The following is a 15,681-nucleotide window of genomic DNA, read 5'->3' on the forward strand; positions in this document are numbered from 1 at the left end:
ATTTCATGTGTGGACAATTTGTATAAATCAAAATAAATCAGGAAATTAATTCAGAATGAGGCCATATATAATGAGAAAGCTTATTCATATTATTTAAATACTCCCTCTGTTTTCTGTTTGAGATAAACCTTCCAATATTTTGTTCATGAAACACTTCTGGACCACATTTTATGACTAAGAATTTCAAAATAAATTGTTGCATTACATAAATATAGATAAAAATGAGATATCATTTTCTGTTATCTTTACCACAAAAGCCTTAGAGAAAAAAATAGATGAAGAAAATCTCATTATGTGAAGATAAGAAAAAAAGATATGTATTTCTAAGAGGGCACAGTTTAAAATCACACAGTTCTAAAATCTGTAGTTTTTAAAGATGTAGATTAACAGAATACACCTAAAATGAAAGCTGAAATGAGCAGAGACAGTGGGCTATGAATAATAGGCAAGAGGCATTGAACTATTCAGGTAATTAAGGTTCATCTATTTATTTTTTCCTAATTATATCTCAGTCTGACCTGAGGGTCTGGTCAGGTTCCCTTGACAAGCTATTAGATTTGTTTTCAGATATTCCAAGAGGCATCAGGGGTTTCTGAAAGCATCAGAGGACAATGTCAATATCAAGAACCAATAGAATCCATCACAGCTGAATTATGTCGCAAGATCCAGGAAAGATGAAACTGACTAGAGTGTTGAAATAGTCAGCAAGTGGAATTAGATGCTTGGACTGAATAATCCCTAGATTTTACCCAAACATCCCAGGAGAAGATGAGCACATCCTAAGCAGAACCAGCAATCTCCTGAAGACTAATCCTGACCCAAAGTTGTGTAAGGCAGAAACCTCAAATACATTTATCTCAGATAGAAACGAAATTAAACAGCAAGAACATAAGCCAGGGGCCAGGAAATCCCTTGTGCTTTTTTCATAACTTTGCAGATTGTGTATGGACCCATGATTTTTAAAATAGTCTTACTTTTATCTCCATATATTAATTAGGGAAAAAATTAAAGCCAGTAAAAACTCACACCTACTTCAGCCACCAACCATGAGGTGCTTGACAGAGAAACTGAGTAAGCAATTTGTTGTGACTATATAGTTCCTAAGTGACAAAGTTTTGCTTGAATACTGTTGTGGGGGAAGATACCTAAAACACCTAAATCTGTTCATTTACTCAAACATTTAATCTTCATTCTTATTAACTCAACAAGTATTTTTCAAACACCTACTGTGGTGCTTGGCCCTGGAAATACAACTGGAAACAAGAAAGTAATATTCCTCCTTAAAGAAAATCTAGGGGGCGCCTGGATGGCTCAGTGGGTTAAGTCAGCTCAGGTCATGATCTCAGGGTCCTGGGATCGAGCCCCGTGTCGGGCTCTCTGCTAGGCAGGGAGCCTGCTTCCTCTTCTCTCTCTCTCTCTCTCTCTCTGCCTGCCTCTCTGCCTACTTGTGATCTCAGTCTGTCAAATAAATAAATAAAATCTTTAAAAAAAAAAGAAAATCTAGAGGCAGTCTGCCAAAGTAAGCAGGCAATTGCATTAAATAAGGATAATTGCAATGGCAGACCACCACCAATCCTGGACTGGGAAATCTTTCCAGAATAGTTGACAGGGGATGTAAATCCTGTGATATGAATGTTGGAGACCATGAGCCAAGGAAAAGGTGTTTCCATGTATGATGGGGGTTAGAGTGGGACAATGAGATTTGTCACTGGAGGTGTTGGATGCAGACTGAAGATCACGTCTAATGTCCCAGACATAAAAGTGTGTGTGGCTCCTCTGTGGGAATGAAATTCTTCATTCTGGCTGCATCCCAGTTTGATATAAGTGCATAAAATTTAATCTGACATGGAAAATAAAAGCTGGATGTATGTCCCTTTTGTGGTACCTCAAGAGTTTGGACTTGTGAGATCAGTGGGAAGCCCTGGAAAGGTTTACCATCAGGGAATGTTATGATCCAATTCACATTCTAGAGTAATCACTCTGGCTGCAGCAGCATGGACTGTCTTCCCGCAGGCAAGGCTGAAGTCAGAAAGACCAGTTTGAGGGCAGTAATAATACAGTAATTGTAGGGCTGATGTAGGGAACGTAGTAATGTAGATGATGGTTACAGCTCAGTCACTATTACAGTGACTAAAATTGGGTGTGGATGTGGCCAACAATAAGAAATAATTACTGTAGCTTCTTCTTTCAGAGTTTAAAAGCTGGATTATTTCCCCGCTTGGTCAATTATCAGCTATTTAATGGTCTTCTAACTGGTTTCCACATTCATCTACTCTGATCACTCCTTCCACACTGAAAACAGAGTTATGTTTAAAAATTTTGAATAGGGGCGCCTGGGTGGCTCAGTGGGTTAAAGCCTCTGCCTTCAGCTCAGGTCATGATCTCAGGGTCCTGGGATCGAGCCCCGCATCAGGCTCTCTGCTCGGCAGCAAGCCTGCTTCCCTTCCTCTCTCCCTCTCTGCCTGCCTGTCTGCCTACTTGTGATCTCTATCTGATAAATAAAATCTTTAAAAAAAAAATTTTTTTTTGAATAAAGAAATTGTTTCCCTTTAACTATATGGTCAATTAATCTTCGACAAAGCAGAAAAGAATATCCTATGGGGAAAAGACAGTCTCTTCAACAAATGGTGTTGGAAAAACTGGAGAGCAACATGAAAAGAATGAAACTGGACCGCTTTCTTACATCAAACACAAAAATAAATTCAGAATGGATTAAAGATCTAAATGTGAGACCTGAAACCATAATAATTTTAGAAGAGAACAAAGGTAGTAACCTCTTTGACATCAGCTATAGCAACTTCTTTCTAGGTATGTCTCCTGAGGCAAGGAAAAGAAAGGCAAAAATAAACTATTGGGACTTCATCAAAATAAAAAGCTTCTGCATAGCAAAGGAAAGAATCAACAAAACTGAAAGGCAACTTTTGGAATGGGAGAAAATATCGGCAAATGGCATAGCTCATAAAAGGTTAACACCCAAAATATATAAAGAACTTACAAAACTCAAAAGATAAAGAATGTATAAAACTCAACACCTAAAAAATGAATAATCCAATTTAAAAATGGGCAGAAGACAGGAATAGACATTTTTCCAAAGAAGATATCCAGATGGCCAACAGACACATAAAAAGATGCTCAACATTACTTATCATCAGGGAAATACAAATCAAAAGTACAATGAGATATCACCTCACACCAGCCAGAATTACTAAAATTAACACAGGAAACAGCAGGTGTTGGTGAGGATGTGGAGAAACAGGAATGCTCTTACACTGCTGGAGGAGATGCAAACCAGTACAGTTACTGTGGAAACAGTATGGAGGTGTCTCAAAAAGTTAAAAAATAGAACTACCCTACAATCTTACAATGGCAATACTAGCTATTTATCCAAATTATGCAAAAATACTAATTCGAAGTGATACATGTTCCTTCATGTTTATAGCAACATTATCAATAATAGCCAAAATATGGAGAGAACCCAAATGTCTATCAAACGATGAATGGATAAAGGTGTGGTATCTATATACAGTGGAATATTACTCAGCCATGAGAGAAATGAAATCTTGTCATTTGCAATGATGTGGATGAAGTTAGAGAATATTATGTTAAGCAAAATAAGTCAGAGAAAGACAATGCTGTATGATTTCAATCATATGTGGAAATTAAGAAATAAAAAAAAAAGGAACATATGAAAAAAGAGAGAGAGATGTGATCCAGGAAACAGACTCTAAACTACAGAGAACAAACTGAGGGTTACTGGAAGGGAGGTGGGAAAGGGGATGGGTTAAATGAGTGACGGGTTAAGAAGGACACTAGTAGTGATGAGCACTAGGTGTTGCATGTTAGTGATGAATCACTAAATTCTATAACTGAAATTAATACTACACTGTCTGTTAACCAACTGGAATTTAAATAAAAACTTGAGGGAAGAAAAACTGATGAAGTAAATTGAAGATGACGCAAACAAAAACATATTAGATGCTCACAAATTATAAGAACCAATAGTTAAAATGACCATACTATTCAAAGCAATCTACAGATTTAATGCAATTCCTATCAGAATACCAATGACATTTTTCAAAGAACTAGAATAAACAATACTAAAATTTGTATAGAACTACAAAAGACTCCAAATAGCCAAAGCAATCTTGAGAAAGAGGAAATGGAGTTATCTCAATCCCAGATTTCATAATATACTACAAAGCTGTAGTAATCAAACAGTATGGAACTAGCACAAAAATAGAATGGAATGGAATAGAGAGTTCAAAAATAAACCCACTGTTATATAGTTAATTCATCTATGAAAAAGGAGGCAAGAATATCCAATGAATAAAAAGACAGTCTCTTCAACAAATGGCAAATGGTGCTGGGAAAATTGGACAGCTACATGCAAAAGAATGAAACTGGACCACTTTCTTACACCATACACAAAAATAAATTCAAAATGGATTAAAGATCTAAATGTGAGACCTAAAACCATAAAACTCCTAGAAGAAACCACAGGCAGTAATTTCTTTGACAGTGACAGCAGAGATATTTTTCTAGGTATGTCTCCTCAGGCAAGGGAAACAAAAGCAAAAATAAACTATTGGGATAACACCAAAAACAAACCAAAAAATGAAAAACAAAACAAAACAAAACAAAACAAAACTTTTGTACAGTGAAGGAAAACATCAGCAAATGACAAGGCAACATACTGCATAGGAGAAGAGACTTGTAAATTATATATCCAATAAGGGGCTAATAGCCAAAATATATAAAGAACTTACACAACACACACATACACATACACACGTGCATACACACACATACTCACACCAGACAGATACATAGATACATAGATAAAACAGGCAGAGGACTGTTTAAATATGATTTAAAAGATAAGCAAAGGAACTGAACATTTTCCCAAAGACAACATACGAATGCTCTACAGACACATGAAAATATGCTCAACATCACTAATTATCAGGTAAATGCAAGTCAAAACCACAATGAGATATCACCTGACAACTGTCAGAATGTCTAGAATCAAAAAGACAAGAAATAATTGAACAAAAGACAAGAAATAAAAGACAAGAAACAAGGGTTAGCCAGGATGTGGAGAGAAAGGAACCCTCACGCACTGTTGATGGGAATGAAAATTGGTGTAGCCACTCTGGAAAACAATATGGAAGTTCCTAAAAAAATTAAAAATAGAATTACCACATGATCCAGTAATTCTACTGCTGGGTATTTACTCAAAGAAAACAAAAACACTAACTCAAAAATATACGCACTCATATATTTATTGCATCATTACTTATAAGAGCCAAGATATGGAAGCAACCCAAGTGTCCATCTATACATGAATGGGTAAAGATGTGAGAAAGACACAAACACAAGAATACTACTTAGCCATAAAAAAAAAAGAATGAGATTTTGCCATTTGTAACAGCATGGATGGACCTAGAGGGTATAATGCTATGTGAAACAAGTCAGACAGAGAAAGACAAATACCACATGATTTAATTCATATGTGGAATTTAGGAAACAAATATACAAGGGGAAAAAAGAGAGATTAACAAAAAAGACTCAAACTCAGAACAAAATGGTGCTTGCCAGAGGGGAGGTGGTGTGAGATGGGTGAAACAGATAAAGGAGATTAAGAAAAAATAATAGTAATGATAAAGCATAATTTCTTTTTTTTTAATTTAAACTTAATTAGCCAACATATTAGTTTAGATGTAGTGCTCGATGATTCATCAACTGCATATAACACCCAGTGCTCCTCACGTCCTGTGTCCTCCTTAATGCCCATCACCCAGTTACCCCACCCCCACCCACCCACCTCCCTTTCTGCAACTCTCAGTTTGTTTCCCAGAGTCAACAGTCTCTAATGGTTTGTCTCCCTCTTTGTTTCTTCCCATTCAGTCTTCCCTCCTTTCCCCTATGATCCTCTGTACTATATCTTATATTCTACATATGAGTGAAACCATACAATACTTGTCTTTCTCTGATTGACTTATTTCACTTAGCATAATCCCCTTCATTCTATCCATGTTGGTGTAAATTGTAGGTATTCATCCTTCCTGATGCATGAGTAATATCCCATTGTATATATAAACCACATCTTCTTTATCCATTCATCTGTTGAAGGACATCTCAACTCCTTCCACAGTTTGGCTGTTGTGGACATTGCTGCTATGAACACTGGGGTGCAGTTGCCCCTTCATTTCACTACATCTATATCTTTGGGGTAAATACCCAGTTGTGCAATTGCTGGGTCATAAGGAAAGAATAAAGCATAATTTCTAATTAATTGGGTAATAATTCATTAGGATAATATTGTATTTCTGGGGGCACCTGGGTGGCTCAGTGGGTTAAAGTCTCTGCCTTCGGCTCAGGTCATTTTCCCAGGGTCCTGGGATTGAGCCCTGCATCGGGCTCTCTGCTCAGCAGGGAGGCTGCTTCCCCTTCTCTCTCTCTGCCTGCCGCTCTGCCTACTTGTGATCTCTGTCAAATAAATAAATTAAATCTTTTTAAAAATATATTATATTCTGAACATGTATATACCTAACATTATTGCCAACATGTAGAAGTGTTTATATATAGTATAAATACATATTGTACATTTATCTATAAACCTATATATATTACATAACACAAATATAATTTATATTTTCTACATAATATAAATATATAATGTAAAAATGTATGTACATACAGAGGCATATGAACTTACATATACAGAAGGCTTGAGTTAAGATACATACATAGAATACTTAATGTAAGAACTTATAAGCAAACAATCTTTAAAAACATGCCTGAAATGTGTATAAATTATATGACCCCTTTGAACAGAGAATTTATTACTATGGTTATACCATAAGTCAGGGGACAGGCAAGAAAAAGACGGCATCAGTGAACAGAGAAGACCCAGTGCCAAGCGTCCTGGGGGTTGAGGATGTGAGGGGGTGGGAGGAGGGGACAGTAAACTAGAAGAAAGGAGGATGAGCTATACTGCTTCTATTTGTTAGAATTTGGTTACTTGTTTAGAATTAACATTAATATAAATATAAGAAAATGAAATGTGTCAACTGTCAAGGAACTATATTATTATTAGCCAAGTTAGTTTACTTTGAAGTGAGTTGCGGAAATAATGAGGAAATCTGTATTAATGCTGTGTGGTCACTTCCTGTTCTGAATACCTCCTGAGGAACAATATACAAACACACCGAGGCATCTCAGTGTGTTTCTTAAAGTTTATAACTGTAGTTGAGAAAAAAAACAAAAACAAACAAAAAAAAACAGAAATAAGTTGTCAATCTAAAATAGCATACTTGAATGTTTCTAATAATTCTCTGAATCGATTTGCAGTGTCACAGAATTTTTATTGCTAATATACCTTTGTAAATGTAATCACGTGTACATTATTGAATAGTCGTGTAACACAGCCTAAACGACCCAGATATGTTCAACTTATTACCTGTCCCTATTAGAACACACGCATTGTTCCCACCCACCCTTTAAAAATCCTTAACGATCTATCAACAAATAGAAAAATATGGAACAAACCAAGATAATCATCTAAATCATCTAGTAAAAAAAGTCACTTTTTTACCTGGTATACCGAGTGGATCAATAAAATATCATTAACTTCTATAACTTGTGATATTTGGGAAAACAGTGTTGAAGTTTGCCTTTGCAGAGCCAATTAGGTAAATGAGCCTTGCCACAAATTAATACTGTAAATAAGTGAATTGTGGCCTGCATGAGTTAAGAGCAGATAATTGTTCTCATATATTTATAGACCCAATTGGGAAAGAATAATTTTATAGATTTAAGGAATATACTATTATGAAAATATATTATTATATTAATTTATTGCTTATACAAATATTATTACATATTATAATGCATTATTAAAAGACAATTACATTTACTAAGAAATAACACATTCAATTGCCCTATCTTTACTACTTTATTCTATTTGAATGTACTAGTATTATACAGAATCTAACGAAATGTCAGGGCCCTGAAAATAAATGGTAGTCATTACTGCTCACCTTTTAATTTTCAAGGTCAGAGATTCATTGTCAAATTGGTAACCTAATAAACATAAATTAATTTCTCTAAATTTAATTAATTTAAATAATTGCTTCATGGGTAGAACTAACCAGCTTGTACAAGCAAAGTTGAATTTTACATGACTATGACTATGCATGAAGTTCTAAATCCTGATTTCTACCCTCACCCTCCTTTGTCACTCTTCCATGCACCTGTCCATCTTTCATCTACCTACCTCTTGCTGAGCTATCTGCACAGCTCTAGCTCCCAAACTATAAATCATATCGAGCATTAGTCCCATTCGACCAAGAGAAAACTCTAAAAAGATGTTAAGGAATTTGATTAATGGCACGCAGCAAATAGTAGGAAAGCTGAGAGTGGAGCTCAAAAATGTACACCTTCAAATCCACTGTCTCAGTCACCGTACTAGACCGCAACCACAGGCTCTCTGATCTAGAAGCCCCCAAACCATCACCCAATGTGCTGGCAAATTTCTATCCCCCCATTCTTCCTCAGCTTGTACCACACACCCTGAGGTCTATCACTTACATCAGCCTTCGGAATTTTACAAATTCTTCATATCTTCTTAAAACGAGATAACATTCACTATGCCTTTCCAATTCTTCTTGATATAAATCTTCTTGTATGATTCTCAACCATTGGATCTATTCCCCTGCTGTGGTATTTGTCATTATCTGCCTTCTCTCTCTCTCTCTCTTTTTTTTTTTTTTTGATAAGTACTCTCTCCCGAACTTACCTGTGAGCTCTTTGATAAGAACCAACTTGCTATTTTTTTAAATCCACCAAGATTTGTTATAGTTTGCTGAAGAACCGAAAACAAAGAGCAAGCTATCCATCTTCTTCAGTTTAAAGACTAATTTTCACTGTATATGTATTTTTCAAGATAATTAAAACTTTCTTTTCCTAATAATTTTTCACCAAAAAATGTATTTACATCTACATTATAAGTATTTCCATAATTTAAGCAGCATATTATATAGTATCTAGATCAAAATACAAATATCGTTAATAAAGTCTAGGCCTGGGAAACAGAGGAGAAGAATCGACATATACACTGTGATAACGGGCAAAATAGAGCAGAGGCAGGGTTACGTTTGCAAAGAGGTCTAGAAGGTCTCCAGAGGGCAAATAGGAAAGAGAGATCTAGATTTGACTCTCAGGTCCCAGGATGCCAGGTTTAGACTATCATGAGTGGGGGATCGAGGTGGACACACCTTTATTGGCATGGGTGAAGAATGAGTTCACTGAAACAGAAAAGACTCTGTGGGCATGAGTTGATTTTGGGAGAAGAATAATTTTAGGTTAAACTTGTTTTGTCTTTCTATCCAAGTCTGAGGCAACTGGACATAAGTTTCTCAAAAATAAGAGCTATATGGAACTGAACAAAATGGATAAATATAAATGCTATAACATTAAGAATATTGTTTAAAAAATCAAGAATTTCCATTTCCATTATGGGAAGCCCACGCATGGTACTAACAAGCATGGAAATGAAACCCATTTGTTTTAGTGGGAAAACATGATTCATGACAAAGGTAGGAAGATCATTACCAGTAATTATGAAAGAGTCATAACTTTGAGAGCAAAATATTCTATTTTGTTGGGCCACAGAATGGAAACATAAGAGGTTGGCAGTGACATAATGGAAGAAATGGATGCCCACAGGTTACAGAGATTAATATCAAAACCTACTAAAGAGAACTTATCAGAAACCTAGCTCCCTGCCAGAAAATGGGAGAAGCTATGAGAAGTTGGCATCCCAGTAATTCTGCTTGGCATAACTAGAACAAAGAGCTGAAGAGTAGGTCTGCAATTGTTATTCTTGTATCTTCTTCATGACTCTTCCGGCTCATGTAAAAGCATGTGCTACACAGCATAAAATAAACATTAAAAGTGAAAGATTATGATGTCAATATTAAGTTATTAATTTTTAAAGTATTCTTTCCATGATTAAAAAACAAACTGTTAGCTGATCTAACCCACAAATCTGGTTAAAACAAAATCAGCAGGAGGGTTCTCTGTTGTGCTGCGACTTCTGAGAACTTCACCCATAAACTCCCAGCTCAACAGTCCTTTGAAAACATGCCTCTCCACAGGAATGCCCCGGTGTGTCCATGTGATGAGCCGACATTGACCAAGACTCACTATCTTTTCAGCCTGAATTTGTTATATCATCTCTTCTCTTACCCCTTCCTGGATCCCACAGATTCATGGTCACCTGCCAAACAGTCTTAAAAAAAGAGAGCACCACAAAAAAAAAAAAAAAAAAGTAGTACTACCTATTTATTTTTCTAGAGCTCATCTCATTGGGCAGGGAGAGCCAAAAATTTCATCATGGGTGAATGTTGTGCCCAAATGCTAGCAAGCAGGTCTAATGTGATTATAAAGATCTTAAAGTGCACATATCAGTCTTCAGATGAGCTGATTCATTTCCCACTGCACGCTAGCATCTACCCATCTCCTGTGTACCTGTTCGGTTAATTATTTCTCCCTGTTACACTATAAATTCCACAAGGTAATCCTGCAGCACCTTCTTTGTAAAATAAATCATTATCTTTTGTCAAAGGAGTGTGTAATTGCAACAAAATAACAGTTCAAAACTGCTTACAATTGGCTTTTTACATTTGACGTCTGCAGAAGAGAATAATTGCTTAAAGACAATGTATCACCTTGATTTAAATGACTTATTATGCACACTTTGCATATATGCACTGAAAATGATCTTCAGTCAAAACAGTCTCCCCCTGCTGACAAATGATTTTGTTTAGGTTGAAAACAGTATACATTTATAATCCACTTGTCTGTTTTATAACTTTGTGTATCTTGCACGCACTCCCTTTCATCCGGTGGCCCTACTTTGTAATCCAAGAGATCGTTTGTCATCTATGTTAACTTTTTCAAATAAGTCTGAGGAAAATAAAGAAGTAAATCATAGAAATAGAACAGAGAAAATGGGGTAAGAGTAGTATCCATGTTCTTTCCCTCCCTCTACATGTACGTACCATTAGTGCTGATAGTGACAGCCACATAGGATAGGCAACAGCATAAGCTGCTACCAAGTGTCACTTCATGTCCTAGAGACCATCAGATGACATAATCCAATGTAGAGAAATCCAGTTTGCCTCCGTTTCTTTCATAACAGGCAATAATATTTCTCAGACTGTTAAAGGTTTTGTAGGGCATTTTGGGGAGTGACAAGCAATCTGAAGGAGTAGGTTCTTCGATTCTCCTATCTTAAGTGTTGTCAGATGAATGATCAAAATGAACTGGAAACCAAATAGAATGTTGGCAGAGAAATGTCTTAGTCCTCTTAAATGAGAACACCATCAAGACAGGAAAAGGAAATGCTCATGAGAGAGAAGACAGACCAAAAAGTCTTCAAAATATTTGAGAACGCCTATCATGCTTTGTGATATTACTAGCTGCCTTTCTTTTAGTAAAATGCAGACTCCAACCATCATTAAGTTGTATTTAAAGCTTTGCAGATGGTGGTCAATATTAATAGATGCTTACTGGTATCAAGCTGTTGGAAAGTCCAAAGTAAAAATTGCTCAGCGATGGGATGTAAGTAGAGAGGAAGGTTCCAAATGGTTTGAAAACTTTGACATATGGAGAAGAAAAGCCAAAGAACTAAGGATCAGAAAGAGAGGGTAAAAGCAGCTGGTCCACAGGCAGTGCACGTGGGCCCTTTTGGAGGAAAGACGTACTGATATTAATATCAGCTGAGCTTTCCAGCGTTGGAGGAAGTGGCTGTGCCTCATCAGAGCATCCTTGCCAGAGCAGAGTTTTTTAAACAGGACTCAGTGATGCCTGGCTATCTCCACAGGGTTCTTTAAGGTCTTTATGAGAGGGTTTTAAGAAATTTATTGCTTTAGGGGTGCCTGGGTGGCTCAGTGGGTTAAAGCCTCTGCCTTTGGCTCAGGTCATGATCCCAGGGTCCTGGGATCGAGCCCCGCATCGGGCTCTCTGCTCAGCGGGGAGCCTGCTTCCTCCTCTCTCTCTGCCTGCCTCTCTGCCTACTTGTGCTCTCTGTCTGTCAAATAAATAAATAAAATCTTTAAAAAAAAAAAAAAAGAAATGTATTGCTTTAAAAAATAGGTAAGACAAGCATACTCTGGGTGATTTAACCATTTTATCTTAAAATGAACTACAATGAGGTACTTCAAAGCTGGGATTTCAATGTCATTGGCTACAACTGGATCCAAATGTCTGTTCATCATTCATTTATTCCATCAGACATACACACACACACACACGTATATGTAGGTGTATATACATGTACACACACAGAGTCTCTGCTATATGCCAGAAACTAATTAAAGATTGAGCATACTGGAGAAACAGACAAAATTTTTGTTTCCATAGGCCTTCTATCTCCCATGATAATATATGGGATAGACCAAATCCTGTCCAGAGAATTAAACAGGGTAGTGTGATTTAAAAAAAAAAAAAAAAAAACTAAAAAACAAAACAAAAAAAAACATGCCTGAGTACTGACTTCTGATAAGGAGTTCTGCAAACTCTTCTACTAGGAGATGTTATTTAAAATGAAACATGCATAATGAAAAGGAGAGCACCAAATAATAAAAAAAGAGTTAAGAGAAACCCAGGCAGATGAGTTAGTGGGAAGACCAACACCGACAGAGAGGAACCAAGAAAGCACACAATGGCTAACTTGGTGAGAGCGGTGGATGTTACATCAGGGAACGGGCACCAGGTCATGCAGGGCTCTGCGGTCCAGGACAGAGTTTCTGAATTCTTCAAATTGCAATAAAAAGGAATGCACATTTTTAAGCTGCAATATTTTTAAAAAACATAGCTCTGACTCCTGAGTGGGTAATGGATTATGGCGAGGTTAACAAAGATTCCACTGGGGGGCTTATAGGAATCCATTGAAGAAAGAAATATAGCTTATACTATGATACAAACAGTAGCTAGGGAGAAGTACATGGATTCATGTGGTGAATGAGCCAAATGAGAGGACGAAGCAGTAGAGGAAGAGCAAGGAGTCCCTGGCAATCTTCTGATCACAGGATAGACAACGTCCTATTTTCTGAGAAGTACAGACTCAGAGGTAAGCAGTTTGATGGACGAAGGCGTACTGGGAATAAAGAGTAATGGTTTGGGCACTTAAATTTTGAATTGCTTATTAGTCATCTAAGTGGAAAATTCAGGTAGGCAACGAAAAAAGGGTCCCAAGTTTCAGGGAGAAGATTCAGGGCAAATCAATGACAGGAGAAAAGTGATAATGCACTGTGGATGTTTTAGAACTGTCGAAAAGATTGAGGGATGCCCTTCGAAGAGTAAATGATCCACTTTATGATCATATTGCCAATGTCCAACGTAAAGTGAAGGGTACGGTGTCATCCCTTTAAATAGCTTACTCAGAGTCAAATATAAAAAGCCCCAAATCAAAAAGGTCACACTGGGATAATTTTTTTTTTTTTTAAAGATTTTATTTATTTATTTCACAGACAGAGATCACAAGTAGGCAGAGAGGCAGGCAGAGAGGCAGGCAGAGAGAGGAGGAAGCAGGCTCCCTGCTGAGCAGAGAGCCCGATGTGGGGCTCGATCCCAGCACCCTGGGATCATGACCTGAGCCGAAGGCAGAGGCTTTAACCCACTGAGCCACCCAGGCACCCCCACACTGGGATAATTTCTTATGCAATTTTATAAATTGCATATCTTTGCATTCATAATTTAAATGTTATAAAATATAATAAACATACAATTAATTTATTTTTTTCAAGATAATTCCAGTCAATACTTTTTAAAATCATGCCTTTTGACATTTTAGTACCCATTTATACAGATTCACTTTAATTGGTCAAATCCCACTTCCAAATTTCTTAGTATAATTAGGAACCTTCTGTACTACAACTTACTTATATATTCCTTTCTTGTTGAAAATTTACATTTCTTTTCCAAATCTGGCTATTTCGAAAGAATGTGTTAGGTATCCTTGACATTTAAATAAATGACTAGCTTTTGGGTAAAATGCTACCAGAAAGACTGACCTCCTGTTATCAAATACTTTTTGTTCTATGATTGTTTTGTATCAAAATATCATTCATTCCCCTACTCATCTTCCCTTCCTACAAAAAAAAAAAAAGGTACTTTGCCAGTTACTTCACATTTAAACAGTGTCTTGCAACTTAAAAATGGATTGGATTTATAGTGATCTTATTTAAATAAATTCTTTGTACTCTTTTCCTTTTTCAATGTAAAATATGGTTTTAGTTATTAGCTCTTAAATAAAAATGTTTGAAATGTAATTTACTTTTAAGAGTTGAATGCTTTGAACAAGTCATAGTGTATTATATTCTTGTTCATAGAATACAGGGAAAAATGAAAAAGACATTTTTGCTACTATTTTTAAAGTGTGATTTTAAAAAAATCACATGTACAGATGAATCTGGGAAAATAAATATTTTAAGATGAAAAAGATGACATTATTTATGCATTTTCTCTGATGATGCTAAAGATGATTTAATGATAGCTTCCAGCAGGAAAAGAAACCCTTTTATTAAACTACACATTTCTCTGATTAATATTAAGCTCTGGTTTTCTAACCTGTTCTTGCCAATCACCTGCCAGCCTCACTGAGCATGTCGTCTTGGCAGAACATTGTTCTGTAAGTTGGTGGACGGTGTTGCCCTCTGCCCCTACCATTGTCCTGTCACTTCCAGTCTCCATAGAGAGTCCAGAATGACTTTTATAAGATATTTATCACATCACCTTATTCTTCTGCTTTACATTTTCCAGTTTTTTGGTTTTTTTTTACATTTTATTTAATATCCAACTCTTTTCCAGGCCTATAGGTCTTATACATTTTGTCCCTGCATCCTTCCCTGTCCCATCTCCAACCAGCCTTCTCGCAGTTTACTGAAGTTCTGGGCACACTGGCTCTCTTTCTGTTAGTTGAAAATAAATAGACTGGCTCCTGCCTTGAACTTGCTTTCCCTTCTGCTTAAAACACTTGACTTATTATTTAAGTTTCCATTTAACTGTCATCTCTCCAGAGACATGGGCCCTGACCACCATATCCAAAGTAAATCCATTAGCTTCCATTGTTTTTAAAATCATATCTATCCTTATTTCCAGTTTTGCGCCATACTCATGACTACCTAAAATCATTTTTTGAATTTTATATTTCTAGTTGAAATAATTATTTATTGACTTGGGCGTTGTCAAAACATACTTTTTTATAACTGGTACCCAAAATAGTATGTGTCACACAGAAGAGAATCAGGAAATATTGATTAAATTAATTGTTGACAGCTTGAGGGACATTAAAAAATTTCAAATCTAGTAAATGTAGTAAAATGAGCTTCCGTCATCTTCAGCACTCACAAAGGCTAATGAAATTCTTATGTGACACCCTTTTTTAAAACCACCATTAAAATGCTTATTTATTGCTATGTTGATTTACTGCTATGAGGTAAATGACATTTTCTGATCGCCTAGTTATTAAGAAAATTGTGGAGTAATTGTAAGAAAGGAGGCGAGAACTAGCATGTGTCTAAAAATCCATTACGTTCTGGAACTTTGAGTTTATCAACTAGACATAGTTCATTAAGTAGAGGTAACTATTCTACAAGCTGCACACACCTCCTC

The sequence above is a fragment of the Martes martes genome (assembly GCF_963455335.1).
Source record: "Martes martes genome assembly, chromosome: 1".
NCBI lineage: Eukaryota > Metazoa > Chordata > Mammalia > Carnivora > Mustelidae > Martes > Martes martes.